Here is a 22,555-nt window from a genome sequence, read left to right as displayed (position 1 = left end):
ACTTTTAAGACAAACATGTATGGAAAATGCACACTATAAAAACCTGAATGGATTTCAAAAATTATTTTGTATAACAATAAATACTCTTTAATTCCACTTTCTGCAAATATCTTCAAGTACCCTTTGTAAGGCCACCACAAAACAAAACAAACACCAGAGTTAAGAGAAAGGTTTATTGTCAGGTGGGGAAGCCCAATGGGCTAGTGGGAGAGGGCCAGAGACTAAGAGAAAAACCAGGACACATGTGTGGGAAGCAGGTCTTATTACAGCTTTGGTGGGGGGGGGGGGCAGGAAAATAGGAGCAGCTAATCCCATTAGGGTGAGGATGGAGCTGAAACCTGTGGTTGGGCCATCTGATCACCTGGCTTGTAGCAATGGTGACAGGGGCCAGAACCCAAGAGGCATCTGGAGCATAGATAGTGCCACAGATAAGACGGCACCCTTTTATTACAACCCTTATGCTATAAAGGAGTATTGTCTCTCTGCATTAGCCTTATCACTCTGTCTGGCACATAGGTTGCATTTACAAACAGTTTCTAAGAGACCCCATTGAGATTTGGGGTATGAGGGGAAAAATGGCATATATGGAGGCTAAGCTGTACTTCAGTTGCCCCTTAAGTGCCAACTGAGAGTAATGTTTACCCAACAGCTGTTTGAACAACTCCATTTTATTCTGGGTTCTGCTTCCTTGAGGACAAAGAGAATTTGCCACTGGGCTTCCATCATGAGGGTTGTACCCTTGGTGGATAGCACACTAAATATTGCAATGGAATGAAAACAGAACTGGCAGCTATGTTGGAGCTCACCCGAGTAGGTAACTGTGGGTGACAACCACAGTGCAGCTATCTCACACTTTATAGCCTGCCTCAACATTGGCAATTCAAGCAAAGCAAGGAGAAGACAACTAACAGAAGCAAGAATTTGGAACTTGTCCTGGCCCATCAGCCCCATGGGGAAGGGCTTCATCACCAAATGGCTGGAATCTTTCGCTTAGAGTATCTCAAACCCATAGTCACTTTGAAATTCTCTATGACTCCAGTCACCCCCTGTTCACTTTTATCATTGTTTTTTCTCATAAAGTAGAATGTATCGGTATAGTTTTGCAGCAAGAAAAAAATGGTTTCATTACTAGAAACCTGTAGAAAATAAGACCATTGCTTATTATACAATTTGTCCTTACCCTTTGCCTTTCAGAACACAGAAGACTGCTCAGAAATAATAAAACCAGAATTTGAGTAGTTTTAAAGTAACTCTTGGAGAGGACAAGGGTAAGTAAATATTTACTAGAAAAACTTAGTATGCCATGGTTTTAACTGATTTCTAGACAAGTTTGCTGGTTTTAAAACTTCACATATAAGAAATGGGTATATGGTTCTAATATTCACGGAACACTAAAATATGTAACACATTTATATATAATTTTCAAAACTCATTTCTCCTTCACAACAATCGAATGATAGTTTGTTTTCTTATTCCCCATTTTGTACTTAGGGAAATGTGCACTCAGAAACCCAAGGTCAGACATCAAGTAGGGAACAACTTCAGGATTCAAATGCCATGCTCTTTTCTGATGCACCTTCTTTATATCCTGTGCTACAGTTTGGTCTCTGAGCTCTAAAAGAAACCTGTTTAAGTGTGGCTAAATAAAAAAGGATGAAAATTGCCTGAGCGATGTGGTTTGAGCCATCTGAAGACACTGTGCTCCAATCACTGTCTTTCATGTTTTGCCTGAACCTTGCCTGCCACCTGAATAAAAAATGATTGGAGCAGATTGCCACGGAGGAGAACGCTGCTTTCCATCCAGGCAGCAGGGCATGATAAAAGAGATCTTAAGGATTCTGGCAAATTAGAGCTGCAAGTCTGCATTTTTTTAATTTTGTGAGCTGATACAAATCACAGGGACCTGTCAGGGAGCATTCAGAGGTACCGGGCAATTCAACTTCAGAGGTAAGTGAAGAGTAAAAGCAAATCATAATTAAAGAGCAAGTTGTCTTCTGCAATTTCTAGTCCACTGGGACACACAAGGAAAAAAAAAACTGAACTTGGAGTAAAAGAAAAAAAAGAGAACCCCAAACAATTTTTCGGAGGATTTGTAATGGAAAAATTTCTCACAGCAGTGTGTGGGTTACCTACCTGGTAATGATTTGGGTCTAGATCTCTTTCTATGCCTAAAGATGTCTGGCAAGTTACAAGATCACTCCGTGGCCTCAATTTTCTCCCCTGAAAGAACAAAGCATTAGGAACAGGCAGTTAGCTTAGCAGTTCAGATGCCTGTGTTCCACATCCGAGTGCTTGGGTGTTTGATACCCAACTCAGTCCCTGACAATTGCTTTCTACTGATGCAGACACTGGGAAGCAGCAGTGATACCTTATGTAATGGGGTCCCTGCCAACCACATGGTAGACCTGGACTGAGTTTTTTCTCCTGCCGTTGGCCTCAGTGCAGCCTCAGTCATTGTGGGTATCTGGGGACAAAGCCAGAGTATGAGGGAGCTATATCGTGTTCTCTCTTGCTCTTGCTCTCTCTCTCAAATTGACAGATTGATTGATAAAACAAGAAAGGAGTGCTTAACTGATCTTGCGATACTAACACTAGCATTCCAGATTTCTATGAAATTTCTCATTTCTGAATGGCTACATCTGTTTGGATGACTTTCAACTTGAAACTGCCATTTTTATTCTATCTTCCTCAGAAGGGCACTTCCTGGAAATGACTGGCAGCTGCCTGAGTCATAGGTCAGATCAGTTCAGTGAAGGTATTCCCTATGAAGAAAGGAAATGACTTCTGCGGTTAACAGAGCAATTGTGTCTTATCTTGCCTCTCCATTTTCTCTGTGTTGGTTCAGGGTTGCTCTCTCTACAGTATTCTTAGGTGATGCCTTTTGGTGTCCCTTGCTTTTGTATGGGATGAAAGCAGACATTTCATGGAAACACACACACTGCAGTAGGTTGTGAACCAAGTGACACCTTACCCCCATTGGCCCCAGATGCAAACCATTCTCTTATAGGGGACACGTCCTCTTCAGCAACTACAGGCAGAGTTCCTGCACTGTGAAGTCCTCCCTGGCCTCCTCAGATCATGACAGTTCCTTTAAAGATCTTCATACACATTAATGTCACTTACACTGAACATGACCTTTTATCTACACATTTGTATCTACACAATGCCCTACAGTCATCACAGTAGGCTATAAAATCTTCTGGTCAGGGACAGAATTCCTTCCAAATATCATTTCAAACACAAAAAATAAGAATACAAAACCCAAGAATAAGACCTTCCATCCTAATCTAAAATGAATTTTGCCATGTCTGCTGCAGAAAGGAAATAAATTATTACGGAAATAACTCAAATGCATAACCCTGACCATTCCCCATGTTGTCTTCAGTAGTGTATCTTTCTCTTGCATGTTTTCATATTTTACTATGCAGATGCATATATATTCATAAATATTATACTGTACTTTTAAAACAATGCAGTTACCATATTTTATTGATTATATCAAATTTACATTGTCAAAACTTATCTGTATCACTGTGTATATCTAGCTTATTCATTTCATCTGCTGTACATTTCTTTATGGAAGTGCTATATAATTTATTCAACTATTTTTTGATTTAAATTATCAAATTTATTTAGATGATCAAATTTAGCTGCATTTAGATTTAGTTTCTTTCTAGTCCTTTAATGTTAAGATCTCCGGTTCCTATGCAGTTTCTTGATGGTATATACTTAATTTGAACACTACATTTTAGGCTTTTAATTCTAATTATGCATATCTCTACTCTGTTCAGTAGTGCACATTCCATTCATACCTTGAAATATCAGTTGCATGAGAGGAGCTGTACCATAGAAATAGGTAAATGCTGTAACTCTGTTCTTTTTCTCTTACAGAGCCATTAAAAAAAAAAAAAGATTTGTTTGAAAGTCAGAGTTATGGCAAGAGAGGGAAAGCTGAGAGTGACAGATTTTCCATCTGCTGGTTCACTCCTAGATCATCACAACAGCCCAAAACAGGAGCTTCTTCCAGGTCTCCCACGTGGGTGCAGGGGCCCAAGCACTTGGGCCATCTTCTGCTCTTTTGCCAAGCCCATTAGCAGGGAGCTGGATCAGAAGTGGAGCAGCAAGGACTTGAACCAGCACCTATTGCTGGTGATGGCTTTACCTGCTGCAACACAATGCTGGCCACTAGAAAGCCAGTTTTTAAACATCTACAGTTGGGAGCTGGTGCTGTGGCCTTAGTAGGCTAGACCTCCATCTGCAATGCCAACATCCCTTATTGGTGCTGTTTAATGCTCTGGTTGCTCCTCTTCTGCTTTAGCTCTCTGCTTATGGCCTGGGAAAGCAGTGGAAGAAGCTCCTGGCTCCTGGCTTTGGATGAACCAGTGGATGGAAGACCTTTGTTTCTGTCTTTCTCTCTCTGACTTTGCCTCTCAAATAAATAAAATCTTAAAAAAAATTGATCTACCAGCATATCATTAGACCTATCAGAATAGGAAATTCAATTTTCATGTATTAACACTGATTAGCTTTCTCTCTGTCACACACACACACACACACACACACACAGAGTAAAATTTCCTTTCTAATTTCTATTTTACTTGGTCTTTTCTGATTATTCGTAAGGTTGCGTATCTTATCAGTTATTTGGCTTTTATATTTCAGTTTTTTCTTTGAATTTCTGTCTATTCCTCAATTGTACTGGCATTTTGCCACCCATTTGTAAGTATGCTTTATATATTCTTTGCAATAATCCTTTTACCATTATATACAGCATGAGCATAGTCTCTATTTGTTATACAAGTATGGATTGTTTCCTACTAAAATGTTTAAGATGTTTTATTCAATGTAAATTCACTCTTATCTAAACATGATATAATTTAATTTTGATGTGCAGTGTAGTCAAATTTTTATGATTTTTATTACTTTTTACTGGAAGCTTTTTTTGGTCTCAGACTTTAATTATTCTTATTTTATAATGAGCCTTGAGTCAGAAAACATAATTTCAGCCAATTTATTTTTTTTCTGAACCATCATGACTATTAATAGTCCCTCTTTGGCATAAATTTAAGAACTGCTTCTGAACTTACATGAAAAAATTAGGGTTTTTATTCATGGGTATAGAGAAACATTTTTACTATATTGCCTTAAATAATGGAAAGATATGTCAATTTGCTTGAATTCTTTGTTTTCCCTATAAATGCTTTTTATCTCTACAAGTGCAGGCATCTTAGACCTTTGCTGAGTTGCTACTTCATTACAGTTTTTTAATATAAATAATTATTGCATTATTGCAATAAATTCAAATTATGATGAATTCTATATTTTTATCCATTTCTTATTTGAAAGGCAGAGAGAGAAAGAGAAAGGGAGAAAGGGAGAAAGGGAGAAAGGGAGACAGAGAGAGAGAGAGAGAGAGAGAGAGAGAGATATCAATCTTCCATCATTGGTTAACCCCCTAAATATCTGCAGTGGCCAGAACTGGGCCAGTCCAATGCCCGGAGCCCAGAACACAGTCCAGGTGTTCTGTATGAGTGGCAGGAAGGGATACAAATACTTGAACCACCACCAGGCTGCCTCTAGGGACACATTAGCAAGAAGGACCTGGAATCGGAAACAGAGCAAGAACTCAAATCTAGACATTCCGATAGTGGATGTGGGTGTACCAGATAGCATCTTAACCACTGTGCCAAAAGCCCACCCTTGCAATGATTTTTAAGCACAGATTGTTGTGTTCATTTTGATTGTGTATACTTTAACATGCTTGTATTCTTTTTGATAGATTAGCCTCTTTTTTGTTAGTTTTATATGCTATTTCTAGTTTCTCAGAATAAGTTCAGAAAATTTCTCTGTATTTCAATTTTTCTGAAACAGCTTTTACATACAATTACCCCTGCCAAAAAAAATTTTGGTGTAACTCAAGTATAATAAAATCTGCCCTACATTGTGGAGGTGGTGGGAATAGTAGACAGTTCTACGTAAGTTTTCTATTTTTAATGAAGTGATTGTGGTAATTTCTATTTTTTTAGAATGCTTTCAGATGTTTTCACTTGAAATACTTTATACTTGTCTTCATTTACAATATCCTTCTGAATCCTATTCATAATGGTATTTATTGTCTTTTCCAGCATATGTTCTTTATAGATCTTAGAGCTTTTTATAGTTAGTATTTTACAAGTAAAGCACATTTAACTGTTGATTTATTTTGTATTTTATCATTTCTACTCTTTTTAAAAAATTATCCTTTATTTATTTATTTATTTATTTATTTGAGAGAGAGAGAGAGAGAGAGAGAGAGAGAACACGAGTGAGCACTCCTTCCATCTACTGTTTCACTTCCTAAATCCTTGCAACAGCTGAGATGTGGCCAGACTGAACCTGGGAGCTGAGAACTCACACAGGGCTTTCATGTAGGTGGCGTTACTTATGTCTCCCGGGGTCACATTAGCTGTAAACAAGAGTAGGAAGTGGAGTTAGGCTTGGAACCCAGGCACTGTGGTCTGGGACATGGACATCCTAACTAGTATCTTAGGTGCAGAGTCAAACACTCAACCCGGTTATTCACCTTCAAATGATTTGGTAGTGGTGGCAAACTGCTGCTCACTCACTCATTTCTGAGAACAATGTTTAGCTTATTTATTGGAAAAGCATTTTCAATGTATGTGTTTCCCCCTAAGTACTTGTTTAATGGCATCCCATAAATGCTGTATAATATCTTAATTGTGATTCAATTTTTCATCTTATTTCTATAATGATTTCTTAAATAATTCACTTGTACAAATCATTGGAAAATATACTTTAAAAGTTTTTATTATGGAGAATAAATATTATGTAAGTGCTTTACAATGGAAAATTATGAAAAATGTAGAAAAACAGTACCAGCAATCAGTCTGAACAATTATCAAGTCCTGAGTAATCTTGTTTCAACCATATATTTACTTCATTTCCATTCTTCCCTACTGGATTATGTGGTCACCAGTGTGAACCATTATGATATTTCATCTCTGACTCTCAGGATCTCTCTCGGTCCATTTTCTGCTTCTATACCAAGACACCTGAGATTGAGTAGTTTATAATGGACAGAAATTTAACTTATTCCATAGTTCTGCAGGCTGGAAAGCCCTGGAGTATGTTGAGGGCTTTTGTTCTATCCCATCCCATGACAGAAGGCAGAAGGACAGGCGAGCTCACGAGAGAGAGAGAAAGGGACCAAACTGAACCTGTTCTCAGTAGTCCTCTTCTAGGATAGCTACCCACTCCTATGGCAGCAGTGCTAATTCACCAATGGAGGTTAAGTCCTTATTACCTAATCACATCTGTTTTTATTTCCCATTTTTTAAAAAGATTTATATAAAGAGAACAAATATCATGCATTTCATAGATACACAGTTTTAAGAACATAATATTTCCCACCCTCCCTCTCTCCTATTTCTTTTTTTATTTTTCTTTCAATTTATGCTCAATCCTCTACTAAATAAAGAATCCAACAAGTATTAACTAGAAGGACCATTGTTGCTCAGGAGTATAGTCAAGGGCTGTAAACAATAATCAAATCTCAAGATGTTAATTTCACTCATATACAATTTTTCTACACTATATATGGGTTACCACAAATCAGAGAAAATAAATATTTGTCTTTTTGGTACTGGCATATTTCACTAAGCATAACAGTCTCCAATTATATCCATTTTGCTGGAAATGACAAGATTTCCTTATTTTTTATGGTTGAGTATGCCCCACCTTCCCAATAGCAGGAGAATGATAATTAAATTTCAATGTAAGTTTTTGAGGGGACAAATATTCAAATCATACCACTTTCTAAAATGTTTTGGCAAGCTTTATAAGGAGAAATATTGACATAACTTTGATTAGCATTGTATCGTTTATCTGGATTTACTTATTCATAATGGAAGTCTGAAATATATCCTTTCTTCCAATATAAAGCAAGGTATATCTTTCAACTTTTAAGATAATTTTGTAGCACTGATATCATGTAATTATTTTTAATATCACAAAATATGTAATATTAACATTTTTCTTTTATTTTCTGGTGTACTTTTGCTTTTTTAAAATAAATTTGCTTACTTATTTAAATTTAATAAGTACAACTTTAAGAATGTAATAATTCTTCCCACCCTACCTGTCCTCCCATCTACTCTCCCATTCTCCACCAAGATTCATTTTCAATTAACTTCATACAGAGAAGACCAACCTTATACCAAGTGAAGAGTTCAACAATTGGCACAAAACACACACACAAAAACTGTTCCTCAACAGTCAAGACAAGGGTTGTTCTAAGTCATTGAACCTTCAAGTTAATTTCACTTTAATTTTTTTTAGAAACTTAATTAACTTTAAAGAAGCACCCAAGAATGATACTACTTTTGTGAGCACTAAGACATAATTATTATTTTTTATTTTTTTTTTAATTTTTTTTGACAGGCAGAGTAGACAGTGAGAGAGAGAGAGAGAGAGAGAGAAAGGTCTTCCTTTTTGCCATTGGTTCACCCTCCAATGGCTGCCGTGGCTGGCGCGCTGTGGCCGGCGCATTGCGCTGATCCGAAGGCAGGAGCCAGGTGCTTCTCCTGGTCTCCCATCGGGTGCAGGGCCCAAGCACTTGGGCCATCCTCCACTGCACTCCCGGGCCTTAGCAGAGAGCTGGCCTGGAAGAGGGGCAACTGGGACAGAATCCAGTGCCCCGACCGGGACTAGAACCCGGTGTGCTGGCGCCGCTAGGTGGAGGATTAGCCTATTGAGCCACGGCGCCGGCCAACTAAGACATAATTATAATACAACTCTTTGAGGACAGAGGTCCTGCATGGGAAGTTAGTACACAGTGATTCCTGTTGTTAATTTACAATTAACACTCTTATTTATGATGTCAGTGATCACCCAAGGCTCTTGACATGAGCTGCCTAGGTTATGGAAGCCTTTTGAATCCACTGTCTCTTTCAGAATTTAGACAAGGCCATAAGCAAAGTGAAAATTCTCTCCTCCTTTCAGTGCAAAGTACATCCTTCTTTGATGACCACTTCTCTCCACTGGGGTCTCACCCACAGAAACCCTTCATGTAGGACATTTTTTCCACAGTGTCTTGGCTTTCCATGCCTGAAATGCTCTTGGGGGCTTTTCAGCCAGAACAGAATTCCTCAAAGGCTGATTCTGAGGTTAGAGTGCTATTTAAAGTGACTCATTCTATGAGTCTGCTGTGTGGACTGCTTCTCATGTTGGAGCATTTGCTCCTTTATAATTCCATCTATTATTATTGCCAGACACTTAATTATATCCATATGATCACTTTAACACTTAAGATGATATTTTTACCACCCAGCTTAAGAATGATCCCCTGGCAAGTTTTTAAACTGTACCCCTAGAAGTAAGTCCATAGGAATGTATGCAGAACTATGCAGCTTTACAGTTATAAATTTCATATACTTCATAGTTACAACTTCAGGAACATATTGATTTCCTTCACTGTGCCCACCCTCCTACCCATACTTCCACCCCTCTTCCTCTTCCCTCTCTTATTCCCACTCTTATTTTTCACTCAGATATATTTTCAGTGGACTTTATACACATATGTTCAACTCTGTTAAGGGTTCAACAAACACTACAAAAAAATAAAAACTGTCCCTTAACAGTCAAGACAAGGGCTGTTCAAGTCATTGCTTCTCAAAGTGTCAATGTCTCTTCTACAGCTTTTGTTTTAGGTGCTTTATTAATTATCACAGGTGAGGGAGAACATATGGTATTTATCCCTTTGGTACTGGCTTATTGTGGCATAGCAGGTAAAGCTGCCACCTGCAATGCCAGCATCCCATGTGGGTGCTGGTTCGAGTCCCAGATGCTTCACTTCTGATCCAGCTCTCTGCTTCGGCCTGGGAAAGCAATAGAAGATGACCTAAGGCCTTGGGCCCCTGAATTTGTGTGGGAGACCCAGAAGAAGCTCCTGGCTTTGGATCAACATAATTCCAGTCATTGTGGCCATTTGGGGAGTAAACCAGAGGATGGAAGACAGATCTCTCTCTCTTTCTGCCTCTGCCTCTCTGTAACTCTGCCTTTCAAATAAATTAATTTTTCTGTATTTATATTTACACCTTTCTAGAGACTGATTATTGAAATCTGAATTTCTTTAAAACAATTTCCCCTGGAGTTCCCAGCTCCTGGATTCTCGTTGCCTAGCTCCAGCCATTGCTGACAAAGGGTAGTGAACCAGTGGATGGGAGGCCTCTATGCCACTCTTTCAAACTAATAAAATTTAAAAACTTTTTAAAAATGTAGTCCATAATTTTAGCAAATGAAAACTACATGACCACATTAATCAAATTTGACAAAATTCAGAGCCCATTTATAATAAAAACACTTGCAAATTAGGATTAGAATACAACTCCCAGTAGCTGATAGAGCCCAAATATCAGCAACAACAAAAAATCTGTAACAAATAATGGGCTCAAGTGCAAAAGCCAGCACCCTTCTTCTTCAAACTAGGAATAAAACAAGGATGTCCACTCTTACCAGTACTATTTAAAATAACACTGAAAGTCTAGCCAGGCAATAAGGGGGAAAAGGCAGCATGCAGAGTTGGATCGGAGACAGAAAATTGTGACTACTTGCAGATAATACAATTGTTAATTTGAATAACCACCAAGAATTCTACCAAAAATGTTGTGGGGACAACATTCCACACTTAGAAAAATAAATTTAGAAAGATCATAGTGTACTAGCTCAAAACACAAAAATTAATCACTAACAATTGGAAAAAATCTAAAGGTAATACCATTTGTAATAGCTCTAAAAATTGATATTTAGGTATCAATTTAACAAAACATGTACAAGAAATGTATACTGACAACTTTAAAGTGCTGACAAAAGAAAAAGAGTGTTGAAAAAAATGGAGAGACATACCATGTATTGGAAGACTAAACATACTTTAAACATCAATTCTCAGAAACAGTCATTTACAGGTTTAACATATCTGCTATAAAGATACCACTAGGTTGTTATGTAGACCTAGACAAGATGATTTCATGATTTACAGTCAAAAGAAAAGCAGTTAGAAGAATTGAAAAAATTATGAGAATAAAATGAAAAGAACATACTACTTATTTTAAAGGTATAGTAATCAAGACAATGTAGTATTGGAAAAGGGATAGATGAATTAATCATTTCAGCAGCAACAGAGTCCAGAAATAGACTGCACAAATATGACTAATTTATTGTGTGAAAAGATGCAAAAGTAATTTAATAAACCCAAAATTTCTCAACAAATGGTATTTAAAAATTGTAAATCTAGATGCCAACAAGTAGCAAATAGCAAAGAAAAATCTTGACCTAGACCTAGTGACACAAAAATTTACTCAAAGTAGACTAAATTAAAGCAAAAACACAAAAATTTTAGAACAAAAATATTTATAACTTGGAAAAAGTATGAACCAAAAATATAACCCATGAAATAAAACAATGATAAATTAAGTATCATTTGTTTTTTTAAAAAAAACTTATCTGAACAAAAAACTGCTAATAGAACAGAAACGCAAATTACAAAACTAGAGTAATATTTTCAAAGCCCATATTCAACAAAAGACTATTTTCAAAAATGTGAAGAATTCTTCAATGTTCAACAAGAGAAAAACAATAATCTAACTTAAAAATAGAGAGGATACACATACAAAAAAAAAGGAGGTCCATGAAAAGAAGCTTATCATAATAATCCAGCACAAATAAAACTAAAAATATGGTACAGAAAACACTTATTACAATGACAAATAATTATTTAAAAATACGCAAAAGACCATGAGCTGGTGCCAATGCTGGGTAATTGGAAGCCTCATTATTCCTGATATATTCTGATAAAGTTCAATGTTTGACGGTTTCTTACAAAGGTAACATATACTTTCCATCCGACCAAACAATCTCACTTATAAGTGTATAGTCTATTGTAACACATAGCAATGCCCAGAGAAACTTTATTCATCAAAGATTGGTAATAATCCAGTGCGCTCTAATGGATCAATGGTTAAACAAGTTATAGGGAAACATGACTCAAAAATATAAAAGAAGGAATTACTAATAGATTATCAAGGGATGAATCTCAGTAACATTATGACCAGGAAAAGAGGACAGATTCAGAAAGTTATGTACTGAATGATCCCATGTATATGATATTCTGGAGGGATGAACAGACCTGTAGTCATCCAAGGCTACAGGAGGGAAAAAGGAGTACGACTACAAATAGGTAGCATAAAGGATTCTGTGGGGAGCAGGAGTTTATCAGACTCTTCTATTTCCTGAGTGTGCTGAGAATTAACAAATATATGTATAGGTTACAATCGTGACCCAGATTCTCAAACCAACACTGAAAACTTGTGTATTCATCCTCTGGTCAAATGGGCTGAGAAGAAAACCTTCCAGGGTCTGGCTTATGTGCAGGAACAGGGGTTCCCACTCTCTGGCCTTACAGAGTTTATGGTTGTTGTGTCCTATCACAGAGGGGTCTGGAAGCTCCAGTCCCCATGCACAGTATCAAGTCATCCACTTGTTTACAGGATTATTTGTTTCTGCGAATTTCTGGAAATTAGAGTTTCTTCATTCTCTTTATAAACTATTTTAAATTCACTTTAAACTGGTTATGCTTTTGGCTATTTTCATCCTCAGTTTATACATCATTGATCTACATTTATATATCCATGTGGGGGATCCACTTTACTCCTTTTACAAAACAGAACAATAACTCAGTTTTTCTGTGTGCAGTGAAGCTATGTTTTCTACATAGTAGATGACTCAATTTGAGCTGATGCATTTTTCTTTTATTAATTTTTATATCACTATAGGAGTATCATGTCTTACCTGGGATACAGTCAAACTGGAGGTAGTTTAAATGTACAGACTGAATGTAAGCTGATATGTCCCTGGGGAGCATGAGTCATCAAAGGAGAGATCAGCACTATTAAAGACAACATGCACACACCTTCAACCGGCAGCATGCTATCACATACTGGGGTCACAGTAAAAGGACTCGTTTTAATATACATGTTCACAAAGTCAATCCACAGATATATTAAGAGTCAATGATGGATGAGACTTTGTTATTCTCAAGGAGTTTTCTAATAGCAATATTCCATTTAATCTAAAACTCATTTTATCTAAGCAATTTACTGAGAGATGGAACTCAAGTAAATATGTGCAGCTAGGCATCTGTCAAGGGATTTTCTTGATCTGTCTTGAGTGAATTGGCCCCCACTATCCTCAAAGTAAAGGAAGAGATTCTAAGACTTCCTGATTTGTAAGCTTCCAGAGTCTGAAATGTATTGATAAGAACTGCTATACTGGGAAGTAAAGCTGAAAGACAGCAAGGATGATGAATAATACTTCACCTTGGGATGAGACATCATCATTCTGCAAAATCTAAGTACATCCATCACTGTATATGGTGCTCAATACCACCCAAGAGAAGTAAAGCAACTGAAAGTAATGTTTTAAAAATGAGGACACTGGTGATCATGAAAGTTAAATAATGTACCTGTTATCACCCTAATGCTAGTAAATGATGTGATGAAACCAAGATGCTGATCTTATTATCAAAGTTCATCTGGGGTAGTTTATGCTACTGCTTTGCACATTTCCACTTAGACCACTTTCAGAGAAACTCATCCTTTCTGACCTTCACAATTTTATTTAACTGTGAAAAAGTAGAGACTCAAAATATTAAATATCTATATAATTACAAATTTAATCTCAATTACAAATTTGTCTTGTTCCAACTTTACTATTAGTAATTCACTTTTATATCACATATAAAGAACCATGGGCTACAAGAACATTGATAATTGAATGATTTTCCTCCATAAAATGGGAATTAGATCTTATTTACCACCTTCCAATGACTATTTAAGTCACCAGAAGTTCATGATAATAACTTAAGGGAAGACACATTGTTGTCTTTATTTTTAAATGTGTAATTGAGTTTGTGGGAAAAAAAATCACAAAACAAACCAAAAGCAAAATGAAATGAATGTCATTCACCTTTATTCAAACCTTCCTGTCCAGAATATTTCACTATTAAGATACTTCTATTAAGCATTGCAAAAGTCCAAAATATTCACCTCCCAATATATTCTGCATCCAGTTCCCTTCACTGCTCTTTGGAACTTAATTCATTTCTTTATACTTTTCCATTTTGCCTAGTATTAAACACAGGTTTTATGATTAATGCCCCCTGGAAAATGCCAGAAGATCATTCTAAGAGTTAGAGAAAAGTGCTATTATTTCTTCACTGAAATAACATAATAGGGTAACAACCCTTGAAGTGCCAAGATTTTAGCACTAGAGGCAAAATTATAGTAACCCAGCATCAACACTCTGGTATGACTTACCTATTCATTATGACATATTATACACACCATGAACAGGGTCTGAACCTGCATGAAGGAATATCTCAATGAAAATAAGGCACAATTTTTAATGAGGTATGACATCCCAGATCAAGATAACCAATTCTAAAATGATATTGACTCAACATGTCATTTGGCATGTAATAAAATAACAATGAATCTATCCTTATAATAAGTTCCATTAATCTGGTGACGTATTTCTTTCTTCATGAAACTAGTTAAATAATGACCACGTGGAACAATGGTGATCAGTTCCTCTAGGAATTCCTAAAGATATTGCATACTCTTTTTGTCCACTTTCTCACATGTTCTTCCTTTCAAATATGCAGCATTTAACACAAGGAGTATACTTTCACATGAGGCAGAGGAAGAGCATTGGTGTAATCTTTTATTTTTCAATACCCTGCTTGTTATGCTATAATCATAGGTTGTATTGTCAAAATCCATCCTTACCTCCATCTGTGGAGGTATCCTGTTGGTTTCTCATCCCCAGATTCCAGGTCATTCCTTGCCTTTTAAATTTCTCCATTCTCCCCAACACATAACACATTCAGCCGATTTAAATTATTCTCTGAGAAATTAGTGAGGACCAAAGAGAAAATGCTCAGAGAATGAAGCAAGTGAAATGCAGTGACCATTTCTCCGTGTATTATCCACCAATTCATCCACTGGGCTGGAAAGACCTGGAGCTTCATCTATGTAAATGACCTGCCTTAGATGAGGTTCCACTTATTCCAAGATTTAAACACTTATACAACCTGAACCTTACGCCTGCATATTCATCTCAATTTCATAGAGAAATAAATAAAATATATCAATAGAAGAAGTATCAGGTATCCTGAGAAGTACAAAAAATATCAGAGAATTCTTCTATCAGTATCTTCAAAATATTAGGGAAGGGTGAAAAAGCACACACCTGTGGATGTGTAAGATACATGAAAAAATATTAAGAGGTTCATAGGGCTAAATGAGATTAAATACCAAAGAAATAATAGATAGCTCTATAAGCATTTTGGGATAACTCTGCCACAGCATAAAAAGAGGAAAAAATCTTTTTAATAATTAATCATTAGCCATTTAATAATCATGTGCTGTGAAAATGCATTGTAGATATCAGCCTGCCCATATTTCTTTTTATCTTTTTTTTTTCTTCTTCTTTTTTTTTTTTTTTGACATGCAGAGTGGACAGTGAGAGAGAGAGACAGAGAAAGGTCTTCCTTTTGCCGTTGGTTCACCCTCCAATGGCCACCACGGCCGGCGCATCGCGCTGACCTGAAGCCAGGAGCCAGGTACTTCTCCTGGTCTCCCATGTGGGTGCAGGGCCCAAGGACTTGGGCCATCCTCCACTGCACTCCCGGGCCATAGCAGAGAGCTGGCCTGGAAGAGGGGCAACCGGGACAGAATCCGGCGGCCCCACCGGGACTAGAACCTGGTGTGCTGGCGCCGCAAGGCAGAGGATTAGCCTAGTGAGCCACGGCACCGGCCTTATTTTTTTTTATTTTTTTTTATTTTTTTTTTTGACAGGCAGAGTTGGACAGTGAGAGAGAGAGAGAGAGAGAAAGGTCTTCCTTTTCCTTTGGTTCACCCCCCCAAAGTGGCCGCTATGGCCGGCATGCTGATGCCGGCACACCGCGCCAATCCAAAGCCAGGAGTCAGGTGCTTCTCCTGATCTCCCATGTGGGTATAGGGCCCAAGCACCTGGGCCATCCTCCACTGCACTCCCAGGCCACAGCAGAGAGCTGGAAGAGGAGCAACCAGGACAGAATCTGGCACCCCAACCAGGACTAGAACCTGGGGTGCCGGCGCCACAGGCAGAGGATTAGCCTAGTAAGCCGTGGCGCCGGCCCATATTTCTTTTTAGCCTGTGACATCACCTCTGACATGAGCAGGACTTGTGTCTAAACTAGAGGATTTTTGTAGCTCCCATTCTCCTATTTTAGGGTACCTGAAGGAACATGTTTTGCCATCCTTAAACAAATAGTTCCTCGGAAACATCTAAGGATGAATTGATCCAGATGATCATTACTGACGCTGGTCACTTAGAGCACTGAACTTCATTTTGAGAGGATGGTGGATGGTCACTTTCCAGGCACCCAAAGCACTTGACATTAAAGTTTGTATCTAAGATATCTCCAAAACGGCAGGAGAAATGTGACCTGCAAATTTTGCTTTTGACTAAACAATTCAAGGATACTAACTAGATAATCTCAGATGCAGTGTACTGTATATGATGCATGACATCACTGTCCTTGCTACTGCAGCATTTTGGAAGAACTCCGTGCTTTAGAAGAGGAGAAAATGAGATATACTGTAACTTCTCATCTTCCACACTCCTCCTGTCCTGTTAAAGAAAAAAAAATTTTCTCCTTTGTACACTTTTCTCTGAACATCCTCTGCATGAAAATGCTAAAATCCCTCCCCTTTTTATAGGACTATTTGGAACCACGTTGTATGTCTCATCAAATCGTATGGTTTTGAAATAAAGAATGTACCCCCCAATAGTATTTTTGGTGAGAAGGTTGAATCAGGTATATGAACTTAAATATCTTTGATTCACAAACCAAAGATATGGAAATTAGCCTTTTCAATGTCTCCTGCAAGATAAGTCTTTATGACCAAAGTGCTTTTTAAGCAGTCTCATTAAATTTAAATTGATATATGTAGTAAGATTAAAGTCAAAGGAAAAGTCTAGGAAATTAGAAATAAAACTTTCACTTTGTTCCTTAAAACATGGAAACAATTTGAAATAAATCCTCCTTTTTTGCTTTCCGAAATGTCATCTTAGATGATAGATACTGGATTCAAACTTTAAGTTCCAGTATGTTACTTTTCCAGTCCCAAAGAGCATAAGTTCAACAAATCATTAAATGTTTTGGATTCAGTATGAAAACAAAGAAAAAAAAAGGAGAGGAAAAGAAAAATCACACCTGCAACAACAAAAAAAAAAATCAAGGAAACCTATGATATTTCTTTCATTTTTACTCATTTTAATTAGACTCTCCAGTATTTGAAAGGTACACTCCCGTTTAAGTTAATGTCAAAAGTGCTAAAGCCAAGACATGACCTTGATTGAATACAGGGTCATCCAAGTTCCATTTAAAATCATCATACAGATTATAGTTAGCCTGGCTAGGGTTCTGCTTATTTGTTTTCAAAGCTCAGTGAATTGCCTGATGGGGAAGCCACTTCAAAGAGCTCCCAGTCAGGAACAAAGATAAAGGATGCATTTCATTCAAACATCATTTGTCCACAAGAACATAGGAAATAGGCCAGAGAAATTCAAATATCTTAGATTTAAATGTCTATGATTTAATTTAAATAAAGCCAAAATGATTAATTAATTATATCATTAAATAAGGCTCATTTGATCTATTTTGCATGATAACATGCTTTGGAAATAGTCATTAGAAAATCATGTAAATGATTTTTAACCCCAGGGTAAGATAGAATGAAAGTAATTAATGGGGAGAAACAATAAGTCAGCATTTACTGGATGCTTATCATAAGCCATAGACTCTTTTATGCCCTTTCCATGTATTGCTTAATTCAAGTATAATCTAAATGTTGTTATTATCAGTTCTTTGTGTAGGGAAAACAGAGTGAAGTTAGAGAACTTCTCTAACTTCTAACAAGACCCCATATTAGTCATTCATATAGTCTAGATTTACACTCAGGCAATTTACACCCAGGGCCCAAACTCTTGGCCACTGCACTGTGCAAAGGAAGGTGGCAGAATTAAATCAAAGAAGATTTGTAGGCGGTTCTTATAGATTTAATATTAAATATTGTGCACTTAAAAGCTTCCCTGAAGGCCTCTTCTAAGCAGTAATTTGTAATTTTTATGGAACAAAGTTTTGAACCATGCCTACTGCTGCGTCGGCAGACAGGAGAATTACTCAGCTAGTTATTGTGCCTAAGCCAATATTCTCCTCTAAGGGGTTGCATGGGTGGGTGGTCTACTGTCATTCAGGTTAGAGGTAAGTGCTTGAGAAATTATTGAAAAAAAGGATGATTTGGATTCTGTCCCGGGCGCCCCTCTTCCAGGCCAGCTCTCTGCTATGGCCAGGGAGTGCAGTGGAGGATGGCCCAGGTGCTTGGGCCCTGCACCCCATGGGAGACCAGGAAAAAGCACCTGGCTCCTGGCTCCTGCCAGGATCAGCGCGGTGCGCCGGCTGCAGCGGCGGCCATTGGAGGGTGAACCAACGGCAAAAGGAAGACCTTTCTCTCTCTGTCTCTCTCTCTCACTGTCCACTCTGCCTGTCAAAAAAAAAAAAAAAAAAAAAAGGATGATTTATTTTTGAAAAATCATCAGAATATTAAATATGTTTTGGTCTTAAAAGTCCAAGTTAAATAAAATTATGGTTCTAAATAAGTATCATCTTTAATAGAATATAGCTTTCAATAAACTAGTGTGAAATGGATTTCGTATTCTACATACAACCTTGTTTTAAGTCAGAGCAAAATTTTATCACAAGAAAATACCTATGAAGTGTCTCAAGAGATAATATAAACCTTTCAATCATATCTGATTGTCCTCTATTGGTAACATTATGCACATATGTGTTGCTGACAATTTAGAAATGTCTACACACCTTGGAAACTATGTTTCCTTGACTCAGATGTCCTGTGCTCCTTTGTTTTGTGAAAACAACCTAAGTAGGTATTTTTATAAATTAAAATAATAATTTAATTATTTGAAAGGAAAAGAGACACACATACAGACAGGGAGACAGGAGCACACAGAGAGATAAAGAGCTCCTGTCACTGAGTAACTGCCCAAATGCCCCACCACAGCTGGAACTGGACAAGGCCAAAGCAGATGACTGGGAACCTAATCTGTGTCTCCCATATGGGTGGCAGGGACTCAAGTACTTGAGCGATCAGGTGCTGCTTTTTGGGGTATACAATAACAGGCATCTGAAACCAGGAGCAGAACCAGGAATTGAATCCAGGTACTTCAATATGAGATGTGACTTCTTGACTCCTGGCCAAATGCCCACCCAAGCATGAATTTTTACTGGATATTTGTAAGAAATGTTCTACCTTTTGTTCTTTGGAAAATATTGAAGCCCAGTGAATACGAGTGTAGATGATTTAAAATTGAAAGGAGAACCTTTCAACTTCACCAAGATGGTGGCATAAGACTTTTCCACATCTATCAGTGTATGGAGACATCAATTTAAATGACCATTCAAGCACAAAATTACCCTCACAAGATCAAGGTGAACCAAGCAGATTATAGCACCTCATTGTAACACAGAAATAACGGAAGATATTATTGAAGAAACAGGAAGTACAGTTTTACATTATGTAAATTATGTTTCTCTGCACCCAGGCAGCAGCATGTAGGGAGGTTTACCTGCCACAGACAGATACAGAAGTGAACACTGGACTTTGCCTCAGACCCCAACACTTGGTCTGCCCCAGTAAAACCCAGCACTGGGTAAGCCCCCATAGACCTAGACCCTAGGCCATAACCCAGGAATTGGGCTTCCAGGCATGTTCTCATTCTTTGCTTTATTACCAAGTCAACAGCAGTAGACCCCAGCGCTCAGACAGCCTCAGTGGCTCTGAAATTTGGAGCCACTGCAGTGCCAAGACAGTCCTCATTGAACTTCCACTGAGAATTCAGTGCACCCCAGGATCAAACTGGACTTGACTCCAAGCTGATCTCTACAATCTCAGTCTAACACCTGCTGCTCCAGGGTCCAGGTATACCCCAGATTTCAGAACAGCCCAGAGCCAGGATCTACTCACAGAGTCCCAGGTTTCAGACACACTCCAGAACCAGAACAGCACCCCAGGCCTCAGACCCGAGATCAGTGCCCACAGAAACAGACTCCAGGCTTGTCCTTGCCAAGTGCTGGTCTGGTTCCTGTGGCCCCCCACTCCAGCAGATACAGGGTATATGACCACCCCAAGAGATCCCAGTTCTAGACCAGGCTTGCCCCCAGTACTTCACACTCCAGTAGACCTGGAACCAGGTTTGCTCCAGCAGACACACAATCATACTACCTGACTTCAAAAATACACTACAAAACTATACCAATCAAAATACCACAGCAGTAGCGTAACAACAGATATAGCTCAGAATTCAGAGGCCAGAAATAAATCCATATATTGATGGTTAATTGACATTTGACAAACATTCCTGAAGCACATGAGGAGGAAGGACATGCTCTTCCACGAGTGGTGTGGGGACAACTCGAAGTCTCCATAAAGATGCTTATCTCACATCACAAACAAAAATCCCATCAGAAGGATTACAGGCTTACAATTAATACTTTAAACTATAAAGTTGCACAGGACGAAAACTATGACATTGGCCTGAATGATGATTTTTTAATATAACACAAAGCACAGGCAGCAAAAATAGACAAATGAGATTACTTCAAACTGAAAAGCTCCTGCACAGCCAAGGAAACAATAAACAGAGTGAAAAACAACCTATGTAATGGTAGAAAATGTCTAAAACATATATTTGATGAGACTAATATTAAAAATATGTAAGGAACTCAAATTCCATAATAAGAAAAATTTTTAAAAATGGAAAAAGGATCTGAGTAGATAATTCTGAAAAGGCGGTACACAAATAGTGTATATATGAAAAATGCTCAAAAAAAAAAAAGAAATCCCATTCAATGAGATTCTTCCTCCCTACTCTTAGAATTGTAATTACCAAAAAGATGGAAGAGGATATGGAGACAAGTGAGCCTTTAATACTGTTGGGAACACAATTTAGTACAGCCTTTATGGAAGCCAGCAGGGGAATTCCTCAAAAAAAAAAAAAATGAAAACAAAAACAAAACAAAACAAAAAAAACTGCCACATGAACTAGCAATCCCACTGCTGGGTATATAGTAATAGGAAAAGAAATCAGTATGCTGAAGTGGTGTCTGTACACTGTGTTCATGTAGCATCATTCACAATAGCTAAGAACAGGAAACAACCGAATTATTCATTAAGAGATGAGGGATAAAGAAAACATAGTACAGATATGCAGTGTAATATGGCTGATCCTTAAAAAGGAGTTGTAATCTTGTTATTTGAAAAATGGAGGAAGCTGGAGGACATGATGCTAAGTGCAACACAGCAGGCACAGAAAGACAAATGCCCCATGATTTCCCTCAGACATAGAATCTGAACAGCTGAACTCATATAAGCAGAGAGTATATGGGTGGATATTAGGGTTAGGAAAAGATTGGGGAGATGTTGGTCAAAGAACAAATTGAACAAAATTTCAGTTCAATGGGAGGAATAAAGAAACTACTTGTACAACATGGTTACTCTAAATGATGACAATGTATTATTTTCTTGAAAAGCAGAGATTTAAGGTGCTATTATAAAAAGCTTTACATATATGAGGTAATGCTTGTGTTAACTAGCTCAGTTGGACCATTCCACAATTGCACGTGCTTCAATATATCATGTTATGCATATGTATATACAATTTTTTACTTGTCATTAAAATGTAAAGTGTGAGATCTTTGCTATCTTTATCCCTTCAAACCTTACATTTCTGTTGTTATGTTGTCTTTTCTTACTTCTAAGGTCAATTTTTTTTTGACAGGCAGAGTTAGACAGTGAGAGAGAGAGACAGAGAGAAAAGACTTCCTTCCGTTGGTTCACCCCTGAAATGGCCGCTATAGCTGGCGTGCTGTGCTGATCCAAAGCCAGGAGCCAGGTGCTTCCTCCTAGTCTCCTATGCGGGTGCAGGGCCCAAACACTTGGGCCATCCTCCACTGCACTCCTGGGCCACAGCAGAGAGCTGGACTGGAAGAGGAACAACCGGGATAGAATCCGGTGCCCCAACCGGGACTAGAACCTGGGGTGCCAGTGCCGCAGGCAGAGGATTAGCCTAGTGAGCCGCAGCACTGGTTCTAAGATCACTTTTGAATTTTTTTCCATTAAATTTTCTGCATAGCTTCAATTTACATCTATCAGTTCACTAACTGTATATGCATGTCCACCTCTGAAACTATATAAAGGTACTTGGAGAAGTTCATGGAAAATAGAATTAAAAGTATGTTTATTTTGGTGCCAATTTTTTGAAATGCATGCATATTCATATTATCCATTTTTCATGCATTTTTGCCAACATTTTATGACCAAAATAAATAAGTATATTTTCGCTTCCACTTTACCACCAGTTTTTTTTTCAAGTATCA

The 22,555-nt window shown here is 37.9% G+C and overlaps 1 long non-coding RNA gene across 1 annotated transcript in view; it reads right to left on the bottom strand.

The window, feature by feature from the left end:
- LOC127490996 (uncharacterized) overlaps positions 1-22,555 on the bottom strand; it is a 338,530-nt gene that overhangs the window by 157,952 nt on the left and 158,023 nt on the right. Inside the window, exon 2 of the long non-coding RNA XR_011379995.1 lies at positions 2,134-2,220. This is a non-coding gene — a long non-coding RNA (uncharacterized lncRNA). The remainder of the gene's footprint in view (positions 1-2,133; positions 2,221-22,555) is intronic.

This window comes from Oryctolagus cuniculus, chromosome 11, assembly GCF_964237555.1.
Source record: "Oryctolagus cuniculus chromosome 11, mOryCun1.1, whole genome shotgun sequence".
In the NCBI taxonomy this organism is placed as follows: Eukaryota; Metazoa; Chordata; class Mammalia; order Lagomorpha; family Leporidae; genus Oryctolagus; species Oryctolagus cuniculus.
The sequence above is the reverse complement of the archived record's forward strand: the minus strand, read 5'-3'. Positions and strand labels throughout refer to the sequence as shown.